Raw genomic sequence first — 14,144 nt, forward strand, 5'->3', positions numbered from 1 at the left:
CTTCAATCCTCAATCATCAATCCTCAATTCTCAATCCTCAATTCTTAATCCTCAGACCTCAAACTTCAATATTCAACCCTCAGACCTCGTCCTCAATCCACCACCCTCAATCCTCAGGCCTCAATATTCAATCATCAATATTCAATCCTCAATCCTCAATCTTCAATCCTCAATAATCAATCTCCAATCCTCAATCCTCAATCCTCGATCCTCAATCCTCAGGCATCAATACTCAATCTTCAATACTCAATCCTCAATCCTCAATCGTCAATCCTCAATCCTCAGACCTCAATCCTCAATCCTCAATATTCAATCATCAATACTCAATCTTCAATCCTCAATCCTCAATCCTCAATTCTCAATCCTCAATCCTCAGTCCTCAGCCGTCGAATCTCAATCCACGACGCTTAGCACTCATCCTCAATCCTCAGCCTCAATCCTCAATCCTCAAACCTAAATCCTCTGCCGTCAGTCCTCGTCCTCAATCATCAAACCTCAATCCTCAATCCTCAATATTCAGTCATCAATACTCAATCTTCAATCCTCAATCCTCAATCCTCAATCCTCAATCCTCAATCCTCAATCCTCAATCCTCAATATTCAATCATCAATACTCAATCTTCAACCCTCAATCTTCAATCCTCAATACTCAATCTTCAATCCTCAATCCTCAATCCTCAATCCTCAATCCTCAATCCTCAGACATCAATACTCAATCTACAATATTCAATCCTCAATCCTTAATCCTCAATCCACAATCCTCAACCTTCAATACTCAATACGAAATCTTCAATCCTCAATCCTCAATCCTCAATCCTCAATCCTCAATCCGCAATATTCAGTCCTCAATACTCAATCTTCAATCATCAATCCTCAATCCTCAATTCTCAGTCGTCATTCCTCAGTCATCAACCCGCAATCTTCAATACTCAATCGTCAATCCTTAGTGCTCAATCCTCAATCCTCAATCCTCGTTCCTCAAACCTCAATCCTCAACCCTCAGTCTTCATCCTCAATCCTCAAACCTCAATCCTCAATCCTCAATATTCAATCATCAATACTCAATCTTGAATCCCCAATCCTCAAACCTCAATCCTCAATCCTCATTCTTCAATCCTAAATACCCAATCCTTAATCTGCAATCCTCAATCCTCAATCCTCAATTCTCAATCCTCAATCCTTAATCCTCAGACCTCAAACATCAATATTCAACCCTCAGTCCTCGTCCTCAATCCACAACACTCAATCCTCAGTCCTCAGTATTCAATCATAAATATTCAATCTTCAATCCTCAATCCTCAATCCTCAATTCTCAATCCTCAATCCTCAGTCCTCAGTCGTCGAATCTCAATCCACGACGCTTAGCACTCATCCTCAATCCTCAGCCTCAATCCTCAATCCTCAAACCTAAATCCTCTGCCGTCAGTCCTCGTCCTCAATCCTCAAACCTCAATCCTCAATCCTCAATATTCAATCATCAATACTGAATCTTCAATCCTCAATCCTCAATCCTCAATCCTCAATCCTCAATCCTCAATCCTCAATATTCAATCATCAATACTCAATCTTCAACCCTCAATCTTCAATCCTCAATACTCAATCTTCAATCCTCAATCCTCAATCCTCAATCCTCAATCCTCAATCCTCAGGCATCAATACTCAATCTACAATATTCAATCCTCAATCCTTAATCCTCAATCCACAATCCTCAACCTTCAATACTCAATACTCAATCTTCAATCCTCAACCCTCAGTCCTCAATCCTCAATCCTCAATCCGCAATATTCAGTCCTCAATACTCAATCTTCAATCATCAATCCTCAATCCTCAATTCTCAGTCGTCAATCCTCAGTCATCAATCCTCAATCTTCAATACTCAATCGTCAATCCTTAGTCCTCAAACCTCAATCCTCAATCCTCGTTCCTCAAACCTCAATCCTCAACCCTCAGTCTTCATCCTCAATCCTCAAACCTCAATCCTCAATCCTCAATATTCAATCATCAATACTCAATCTTCAATCCCCAATCCTCAAACCTCAATCCTCAATCCTCATTCTTCAATCCTAAATACCCAATCCTTAATCTGCAATCCTCAATCCTCAATCCTCAATTCTCAATCCTCAATCCTTAATCCTCAGACCTCAAACATCAATATTCAACCCTCAGTCCTCGTCCTCAATCCACAACCTTCAATCCTCAGTCCTCAATATTCAATCATCAATATTCAATCTTCAATCCTCAATCCTCAATCCTCAATCCTCAATCCTCAATCCTCAATCTTCAACCCTGAATCCTCAATCCTGAATACTCAATCCTCAATCTTCAATCCTCAATACTCAATCTTCAATCCTCAATCCTCAATCCTCAATCCTCAATCTTCAATCTTCAATCCTCAACACTCAATCTTCAATCCTCAATCCTCAATCCTCAACCATCAATCCTCATTCTTCAATCTTCAATCCTCAATACTCAATCTTCCATCCTCAATCCTAAATCCTCAATCATCAATCCTCAATCTTCGATCCTCAACACTCAATCTTCAATCCTCAATCCTCAATCCGCAATCCTCAATCTTCAACCCTCAACACTCAATCTTCAATCCTCAATCCTCAATCCTCAATCCTCAATCCTCAATCTTCAATCCTCATCACTAATCTTCAATCAGCAATCCTCAATCCTCAATTCTCAGTCGTCAATCCTCAGTCATCAATCCTCAATCTTCAATACTCAATCGTCAATCCTTACTCCTCAATCCTCAATCCTCAATCCTCGTTCCTCAAACCTCAATCGTCAACCCTCAGTCTTCATCCTCAATCCTCAAACCTCAATCCTCAATCCTCAATATTCAATCATCAATCCTCAAACCTCAATCGTCAATCCTCATTCTTCAATCCTAAATACCCAATCCTCAATCTTCAATCCCCAATCCTCAATCCTCAATCCTCAATCCTCAATCCTCATTTCTCAATCCTCAATCCTCAACCCTCAGCCCTCATCCTCCATCCTCAATCCTCAATCCTCAATCCTCAATCTTCAATCCTCAATTCTCAATCTTCAGTCCTCGATCCTCAATCATCAATCCTCAATCCTCAATACTCAGGCATCAATACTCAATCTTCAATGCTCAATCCTCAATCCTCAATCCTCAATCCTCATTCCTCAATCCTCAATACCCAAACATCAATCCTCAATCCTCAATCCTCAATCCTCAATGTTCAATCATCAATACTCAGTCTTCAATCCCCAATCATCAATCCTCAATACTCAATCTTCAATCCTCAATCCTCAATCCTCAATCCTCAATCCTCAATCCACAGGCGTCAATACTCAATCTACAATATTCAATCCTCAATCCTTAACCCTCAATCCACAATCCTCAACCTTCAATACTCAATACTCAATCTTCAATCCTCAATCCTCAATCCTCAATCCTCAATCCTCAATCCTCAATCCTCAATATTCAATCCTCAATACTCAATCTTCAATCCTCAATCCTCAATCCTCAATCCTCAATATTCGATCATCAATACTCAATCTTCAATCCTCATTCCTCAATCCCCAACTTTCAATCCTCAATCCTCAATCCTCAATCCTCAATCCTCAATCCTCAATCCACAATCCTCAACCTTCTATACTCAATAATCAATATCCAATCCTCAATCCTCACTCCGCAATCTTCAACCCTGAATCCTCAATCCTCAATACTCAATCCTCAATCTTCAATCCTCAATACTCAATCTTCAATCCTCAATCCCCAATCCTCAATCCTCAGTCCTCAATCTTCAACCCTCTACACTCAATCTTCAATCCTCAATCCTCAATCCTCAATCCTCAATCCTCAATCTTCTATCCTCATCGCTAATCTTCAATCAGCAATCCTCAATCCTCAATTCTCAGTCGTCAATCCTCAGTCATCAATCCTCAATCTTCAATACTCAATCGTCAATCCTTAGTCCTCAATCCTCAATCCTCAATCCTCGTTCCTCAAACCTCAATCCTCAACCCTCAGTCTTCATCCTCAATCCTCAAACCTCAATCCTCAATCCTCAATATTCAATCATCAATCCTCAAACCTCAATCTTCAATCCTCATTCTTCAATCCTAAATACCCAATCCTCAATCTTCAATCCTCAATCATCAATCCTCAATTCTCAATCCTCAATTCTTAATCCTCAGACCTCAAACTTCAATATTCAACCCTCAGACCTCGTCCTCAATCCACAACCCTCAATCCTCAGGCCTCAATATTCAATCATCAATATTCAATCCTCAATCCTCAATCTTCAATCCTCAATAATCAATCTCCAATCCTCAATCCTCAATCCTCGATCGTCAATCCTCAGGCATCAATACTCAATCTTCAATACTCAATCCTCAATCCTCAATCGTCAATCCTCAATCCTCAGACCTCAATCCTCAATCCTCAATATTCAATCATCAATACTCAATCTTCAATCCTCAATCGTCAATCCTCAATTCTCAATCCTCAATCCTCAGTCCTCAGCCGTCGAATCTCAATCCACGACGCTTAGCACTCATCCTCAATCCTCAGCCTCAATCCTCAATCCTCAAACCTAAATCCTCTGCCGCCAGTCCTCGTCCTCAATCATCAAACCTCAATCCTCAATCCTCAATATTCAGTCATCAATACTCAATCTTCAATCCTCAATCCTCAATCCTCAATCCTCAATCCTCAATCCTCAATCCTCAATATTCAATCATCAATACTCAATCTTCAACCCCCAATCTTCAATCCTCAATACTCAATCTTCAATCCTCAATCCTCAATCCTCAATACTCAATCCTCAATCCTCAGGCATCAATACTCAATCTACAATATTCAATCCTCAATCCTTAATCCTCAATCCACAATCCTCAACCTTCAATACTCAATACTCAATCTTCAATCCTCAATCCTCAATCCTCAATCCTCAATCCTCAATCCTCAATCCGCAATATTCAGTCCTCAATACTCAATCTTCAATCATCAATCCTCAATCCTCATTTCTCAGTCGTCAATCCTCAGTCATCAATCCTCAATCTTCAATACTCAATCGTCAATCCTTAGTCCTCAATCCTCAATCCTCATTCTTCAATCCTAAATACCCAACCCTTAATCTGCAATCCTCAATCCTCAATCCTCAATTCTCAATCCTCAATCCTTAATCCTCAGACCTCAAACATCAATATTCAACCCTCAGTCCTCGTCCTCAATCCACAACACTCAATCCTCAGTCCTCAGTATTCAATCATAAATATTCAATCTTCAATCCTCAATCCTCAATCCACAATCCTCAATCCTCAATGCTCAATCCTCAATCCTCAGTATTCAATCATCAATACTCAATCTTCAACCCTCAATCTTCAATCCTCAATACTCAATCTTCAATCCTCAATCCTCAATCCTCAATCATCAATCCTCAATCCTCAGGCATTAATACTCAATCTACAATATTCAATCCTCAATCCTTAATCCTCAATCCACAATCCTCAACCTTCAATACACAATACTCAATCTTCAATCCTCAATCCTCAATCCTCAATCCTCAATCCTCAATCCTCAATCCGCAATATTCAATCCTCAATACACAATCTTCAATCAGCAATCCTCAATCCTCAATTCTCAGTCGTCAATCCTCAGCCATCAATCCTCAATCTTCAATACTCAATCGTCAATCCTTAGTCCTCAATCCTCAATCCTCAATCCTCGTTCCTCAAACCTCAATCCTCAACCCTCAGTCTTCATCCTCAATCCTCAAACCTCAATCCTCAATCCTCAATATTCAATCATCAATCCTCAAACCTCAATCTTCAATCCTCATTCTTCAATCCTAAATGCCCAATCCTCAATCTTCAATCCTAAATCCTCAATCCTCAATTCTCAATCCTCAATCCTTAATCCTCAGACCTCAAACATCAATATTCAACCCACAGTCCTCGTCCTCAATCCACAATCCTCAATCCTCAGTCCTCAATATTCAATCATCAATATTCAATCTTCAATCCTCAATCCTCAATCCTCAATCCTCAATCCTCAATCCTCAATCTTCAACCCTGAATCCTCAATCCTGAATACTCAATCCTCAATCTTCAATCCTCAGTACTCAATCTTGAATCCTCAATCCTCAATCCTCAATCCTCAATCCTCAATCTTCAATCCTCAACACTCAATCTTCAATCCTCAATCCTCAATCCTCAACCATCAATCCTCATTCTTCAATCTTCAATCCTCAATACTCAATCTTCAATCCTCAATCCTAAATCCTCAATCATCAATCCTCAATCTTCGATCCTCAACACTCAATCTTCAATCCTCAATCCTCAATCCGCAATCCTCAATCTTCAACCCTCAACACTCAATCTTCAATCCTCAATCCTCAATCCTCAATCCTCAATCCTCAATCTTCAACCTCATCTCTAATCTTCAATCAGCAATCCTCAATCCTCAATTCTCAGTCGTCAATCCTCAGTCATCAATCCTCAATCTTCAATACTCAATCGTCAATCCTTAGTCCTCAATCCTCAATCCTCAATCCTCGTTCCTCAAACCTCAATCCTCAACCCTCAGTCTTCATCCTCAATCCTCAAACCTCAATCCTCAATCCTCAATATTCAATCATCAATCCTCAAACCTCAATCTTCAATCCTCATTCTTCAATCCTAAATACCCAATCCTCAATCTTCAATCCTCAATCCTCAATCCTCAATTCTCAATCCTCAATCCTTAATCCTCAGACCTCAAACATCAATATTCAACCCTCAGTCCTCGTCCTCAATCCACAACCCTCAATCCTCAGTCCTCAATATTCAATCATCAATATTCAATCTTCAATCCTCAATCCTCAATCCTCAATCCTCAATCCTCAATCCTCAATCTTCAACCCTGAATCCTCAATCCTGAATACTCAATCCTCAGTCTTCAATCCTCAATACTCAATCTTCAATCCTCAATCCTCAATCCTCAATCCTCAATCCTCAATCTTCAATCCTGAATCCTCAATCCTGAATACTCAATCCTCAATCTTCAATCCTCAATACTCAATCTTCAATCCTCAATCTTCAATCCTCAGCCCTCAATCCTCAATCCTCAATCCTCAATCTTCAATCCTCAACACTCAATCTTCAATCCTCAATCCTCAATCCTCAATCCTCGATCCTCATTCTTCAACCCTCAATACCCAATCCTCAATCTTCAATCCTCAATCCTCAATCCTCAATACTAATTCCTCAATCCACATTCTTCAATCCGCAATACCCAATCCTCAATTTCAATCCTCAATCCTCAATCCTCATTTCTCAATCCTCAATCCTCAACCCTCAGCCCTCATCCTCCATCCTCAATCCTCAATCCTCAATCCTCAATCTTCAATCCTCAATTCTCAATCTTCAGTCCTCGATCCTCAATCATCAATCCTCAATCCTCAATCCTCAGGCATCAATACTCAATCTTCAATGCTCAATCCTCAATCCTCAATCCTCAATCCTCAATCCTCATTCCTCAATCCTCAATACCCAATCATCAATCCTCAATCCTCAATCCTCAATCCTCAATGTTCAATCATCAATAATCAATCTTCAATCCCCAATCATCAATCCTCAATACTCAATCTTCAATCCTCAATCCTCAATCCTCAATCCTCAATCCTCAATCCACAGGCGTCAATACTCAATCTACAATATTCAATCCTCAATCCTTAATCCTCAATCCACAATCCTCAACCTTCAATACTCAATACTCACTCTTCAATCCTCAATTCTCAATCCTCAATCCTCAATCCACAATCCTCAATATTCAATCCTCAATACTCAATCTTCAATCATCATCCTCAATCCTCAATTCTCAGTCGTCAATCCTCAGTCGTCAATCCTCAATATTCAATACTCAATCGTCAATCCTTAGTCCTCAATCCTCAATCCTCAATCCTCGTTCCTCAAACCTCAATCCTCAACCCTCAGTCTTCATCCTCAATCCTCAAACCTCAATCCTCAATCCTCAATATTCAGTCATCAATACTCAATCTTCAATCCTCAATCCTCAAACCTCAATCCTCAATCCTCATTCTTCAATCCTAAATACCCAATCCTCAATCTTCAATCCCCAATCCTCAATCCTCAATTCTCAATCCTCAATCCTTAATCCTCAGACCTCAAACATCAATATTCAACCCTCAGTCCTCGTCCTCAATCCACAACACTCAATCCTCAGTCCTCAATATTCAATCATCAATATTCAATCTTCAATCCTCACTCCTCAATCCTCAATTCTCAATCCTCAATCCTCAGTCCTCAGACCTCAAACCTCAATCCTCAACTCTCAGCCCCCATCCTCAATCCTCAATCCTCAATCTTCAATCCTCAATCCTCAATCCTCAAGCCTCAGTCCTCAATCCTCAATCCTCAATCCTCAGTCCTCAAACCTCAATCCTCAACACTCAATTCTCAATCCTCAATCTTCAATCCTCAATCCTCAATGCCCAATCCTCAATCTTCAATCCTCAATCCTCAATACTCAATTCTCAACCCTCAATCCTTAATCCTCAGACCTCAAACATCAATATTCAATCCTCAGTCCTCGTCCACAATCCACAACCCTCAATCCTCAGTCCTCAATATTCAATCATCAATATTCAATCTTCAATCCTTAATACCCAATCCTCAATCCTCAATTCTGAATCCTCAATCTTCAATCCTCAATCCTCAATCCTCAATACTCAGTCCTCAATCTTCAATCCTGGATACCCACTCCTCAATCTTCAATCCTCAATCCTCAATCCTCAATCCTAATTCCTCAATCCTCATTCTTCAATCATCAATACCCAATCCTCAATTTCAATCCTCAATACTCAATCTTCAATCCTCATTCCTCAATCCTCAATCCTCAATCCTCAATCTTCAATCCTCAAACATCAATCCTCAATTCTCAATCCTCAATCCTCAGTCCTCAGTCGTCGAACCTCAATCCCCGACAATTAGCACTCATCCTCAATCCTCATTCCTCAATCCTCAATCCTCAAACCTAAATCCTCTACCGTCAGTCCTCCTCCTCAATCCTCAAACCTCAATCCTCAATCCTCAATATTCAATCATCAATACTCAATCTTCAATCCTCAATCCTCAATCCTCAGTCCTCAATCCTCAATCCTCAATCCTCAATATTCAATCATCAATACTCAATCTTCGAACCCACAATCTTCAGTCCTCAATACTCAATCTTCAATCCTCAATCCTCAATCCTCAATCCTCAATCCTCAATCCTCAATATTCAATCCTCAATACTCAATCTTCAATCCTCAATCCTCAATCCTCAATATTCAATCCTCAATACTCAATCTTCAATCCTCAATCCTCAATCCTCAATCCTCAATCCTCCATCCTCAATCCTCAATATTCAATCCTCAATACTCAATCTTCAATCATCAATCCTCAATCCTCAACCTTGTATACTCAATAATCAATCTCCAATCCTACATCCTCAATCCTCAATCCTCAATCCTCAATCCTCAATCCTCAATCCTCATTCTTCAATCCTCAATACCCAATCCTCAATCTTCAATCCTCAAACATCAATCCTCAATTCTCAATCCTCAATCCTCAGTCGTCAGTCGTCGAACCTCAATCCCCGACGCTTAGCACTCATCCTCAATCCTCAGTCCTCAATCCTCAATCCTCAAACCTAAATCCTCTACCGTCAGTCCTCGTCCTCAATCCTCAAACCTCAATCCTCAATCCTCAATATTCAATCATCAATACTCAATCTTCAATCCTCAATTCTCAATCCTCAATCCTCAATCCTCAATCCTCAATCCTCAATCCTCAATCCTCAGTATTCAATCATCAATACTCAATCTTCAACCCTCAATCTTCAATCCTCAATACTCAATCTTCAATCCTCAATCCTCAATCCTCAATCCTCAATCCTCAATCCTCAGGCATCAATACTCAATCTACAATATTCAATACTCAATCCTTAATCCTCAATCCACAATCCTCAACCTTCAATACACAATACTCAATCTTCAATCCTCAATCCTCAATCCTCAATCCTCAATCCTCAATCCTCAATCCGCAATATTCAATCCTCAATCCTCAATCCTCAGGCATCAATACTCAATCTTCAATGCTCAATCCTCAATCCTCAATCCTCAATCCTCATTCCCCAACCCTCAATCCTCATTCCTCAAACCTCAATCCTCAACCCTCAGTCCTCATACTCAATTCTCAATTCACAATCCTCAATCCTCAATCCACAATCTTCAATGCTCAATAATCAATCTCCAATCCTCAATCCTCTATCCTCGATCCTCAATCCTCAGGCATCAATACTCAATCTTCGATACTCAATCCTCAAACCTCAATCCTCAATCCTCAATATTCAAACCTCAATCCTCAATCCTCAATATTCAATCATGAATACTCAATCTTCAACCCTCAATCTTCAATCCTCAATACTCAATCTTCAATCCTCAATCCTCAATCCTCAATCCTCAATCCTCAATCCTCAGGCATCAATACTCAATCTACAATATTCAATCCTCAATCCTTAATCCTCAATCCACAATCCTCAACCTTCAATACTCAATACTCAATATTCAATCCTCAATCCTCAATCCTCAATCCTCAATCCTCAATCCGCAATATTCAGTCCTCAATACTCAATCTTCAATCATCAATCCTCAATCCTCAATTCTCAGTCGTCAATCCTCAGTCATCAATCCTCAATCTTCAATACTCAATCGTCAATCCTTAGTCCTCAATCCTCAATCCTCAATCCTCGTTCCTCAAACCTCAATCCTCAACCCTCAGTCTTCATCCTCAATCCTCAAACCTCAATCCTCAATCCTCAATATTCAATCATCAACACTCAATCTTCAATCCCCAATCCTCAAACCTCAATCCTCAATCCTCATTCTTCAATCCTAAATACCCAATCCTTAATCTGCAATCCTCAATCCTCAATCCTCAATTCTCAATCCTCAATCCTTAATCCTCAGTCCTCGTCCTCAATCCACAACACTCAATCCTCAGTCCTCAGTATTCAATCATAAATATTCAATCTTCAATCCTCAATCCTCAATCCACAATCCTCAATCCTCAATGCTCAATCCTCAATCCTCAGTATTCAATCATCAATACTCAATCTTCAACCCTCAATCTTCAATCCTCAATACTCAATCTTCAATCCTCAATCCTCAATCCTCAATCCTCAATCCTCAATCCACAGGCATCAATACTCAATCTACAATATTCAATCCTCAATCCTTAATCCTCAATCCACAATCCTCAACCTTCAATACACAATACTCAACCTTCAATCCTCAATCCTCAATCCTCAATCCTCAATCCTCAATCTCAATCCGCAATATTCAATCCTCAATACTCAATCTTCAATCAGCAATCCTCAATCCTCAATTCTCAGTCGTCAATCCTCAGCCATCAATCCTCAATCTTCAATACTCAATCGTCAATCCTTAGTCCTCAATCCTCAATCCTCAATCCTCGTTCCTCAAACCTCAATCCTCAACCCTCAGTCTTCATCCTCAATCCTCAAACCTCAATCCTCAATCCTCAATATTCAATCATCAATCCTCAAACCTCAATCTTCAATCCTCATTCTTCAATCCTAAATACCCAATCCTCAATCTTCAATCCTCAATCCTCAATCCTCAATTCTCAATCCTCAATCCTCAACCTTCAATCCTCAACACTCAATCTTCAATCCTCAATCCTCGATCCTCAATCATCAATCCTCATTCTTCAATCTTCAATCCTCAATACTCAATCTTCAATCCTCAATCCTAAATCCTCAATCATCAATCCTCAATCTTCGATCCTCAACACTCAATCTTCAATCCTCAATCCTCAATCCGCAATCCTCAATCTTCAACCCTCAACACTCAATCTTCAATCCTCAATCCTCAATCCTCAATCCTCAATCCTCAATCTTCAATCCTCATCACTAATCTTCAATCAGCAATCCTCAATCCTCAATTCTCAGTCGTCAATCCTCAGTCATCAATCCTCAATCTTCAATACTCAATCGTCAATCCTTAGTCCTCAATCCTCAGTCCTCTGTCCTCAAACCTCAATCCTCTACCCTCAGCCCTCATCCTCCATCCTCAATCCTCAATCATCAATCCTCAATATTATATCCTCAATATTCAATCTTCAATCCTCAATCCTCAATCCTCAATCCTCAATCCTCAATCCTCAATCCTCAGTACTCAATCCTCAATCCTCAACCTTCAATCCTCAATACTCAATCTTCAATCCTCAATCCTCAATCCTCAATCTTCAATCCTCAATACTCAATCTGCAATCCTCAATCCTCAAACCTCAATCCTCAATCCTCATTCTTCAATCCTCAATGCCCAATCCTCAATCTTCAATCCTCAATCCTCAATCCTCAATTCTCAACCCTCAATCCTTAATCCTCAGTCTTCATCCTCAATCCTCAAACCTCAATCCTCAATCCTCAATATTCAATCATCAATCCTCAAACCTCAATCTTCAATCCTCATTCTTCAATCCTAAATACCCAATCCTCAATCTTCAATCCTCAATCCTCAATCCTCAATTCTCAATCCTCAATCCTCAACCTTCAATCCTCAACACTCAATCTTCAATCCTCAATCCTCGATCCTCAATCATCAATCCTCATTCTTCAATCTTCAATCCTCAATACTCAATCTTCAATCCTCAATCCTAAATCCTCAATCATCAATCCTCAATCTTCGATCCTCAACACTCAATCTTCAATCCTCAATCCTCAATCCGCAATCCTCAATCTTCAACCCTCTACACTCAATCTTCAATCCTCAATCCTCAATCCTCAATCCTCAATCCTCAATCTTCAATCCTCATCACTAATCTTCAATCAGCAATCCTCAATCCTCAATTCTCAGTCGTCAATCCTCAGTCATCAATCCTCAATCTTCAATACTCAATCGTCAATCCTTAGTCCTCAATCCTCAGTCCTCTGTCCTCAAACCTCAATCCTCTACCCTCAGCCCTCATCCTCCATCCTCAATCCTCAATCATCAATCCTCAATATTATATCCTCAATCCTCAATCCTCAATACTCAGTCCTCAATCTTCAATCCTGGATACCCACTCCTCAATCTTCAATCCTCAATCCTCAATCCTCAATCCTAATTCCTCAATCCTCATTCTTCAATCATCAATACCCAATCCTCAATTTCAATCCTCAATACTCAATCTTCAATCCTCATTCCTCAATCCTCAATCCTCAATCCTCAATCTTCAATCCTCAAACATCAATCCTCAATTCTCAATCCTCAATCCTCAGTCCTCAGTCGTCGAACCTCAATCCCCGACAATTAGCACTCATCCTCAATCCTCATTCCTCAATCCTCAATCCTCAAACCTAAATCCTCTACCGTCAGTCCTCCTCCTCAATCCTCAAACCTCAATCCTCAATCCTCAATATTCAATCATCAATACTCAATCTTCAATCCTCAATCCTCAATCCTCAGTCCTCAATCCTCAATCCTCAATCCTCAATATTCAATCATCAATACTCAATCTTCGAACCCACAATCTTCAGTCCTCAATACTCAATCTTCAATCCTCAATCCTCAATCCTCAATCCTCAATCCTCAATCCTCAATATTCAATCCTCAATACTCAATCTTCAATCCTCAATCCTCAATCCTCAATATTCAATCCTCAATACTCAATCTTCAATCCTCAATCCTCAATCCTCAATCCTCAATCCTCCATCCTCAATCCTCAATATTCAATCCTCAATACTCAATCTTCAATCATCAATCCTCAATCCTCAACCTTGTATACTCAATAATCAATCTCCAATCCTACATCCTCAATCCTCAATCCTCAATCCTCAATCCTCAATCCTCAATCCTCATTCTTCAATCCTCAATACCCAATCCTCAATCTTCAATCCTCAAACATCAATCCTCAATTCTCAATCCTCAATCCTCAGTCGTCAGTCGTCGAACCTCAATCCCCGACGCTTAGCACTCATCCTCAATCCTCAGTCCTCAATCCTCAATCCTCAAACCTAAATCCTCTACCGTCAGTCCTCGTCCTCAATCCTCAAACCTCAATCCTCAATCCTCAATATTCAATCATCAATACTCAATCTTCAATCCTCAATTCTCAAT

The sequence above is a fragment of the Calliopsis andreniformis genome, unplaced genomic scaffold (genome assembly GCF_051401765.1).
Source record: "Calliopsis andreniformis isolate RMS-2024a unplaced genomic scaffold, iyCalAndr_principal scaffold0030, whole genome shotgun sequence".
In the NCBI taxonomy this organism is placed as follows: Eukaryota; Metazoa; Arthropoda; class Insecta; order Hymenoptera; family Andrenidae; genus Calliopsis; species Calliopsis andreniformis.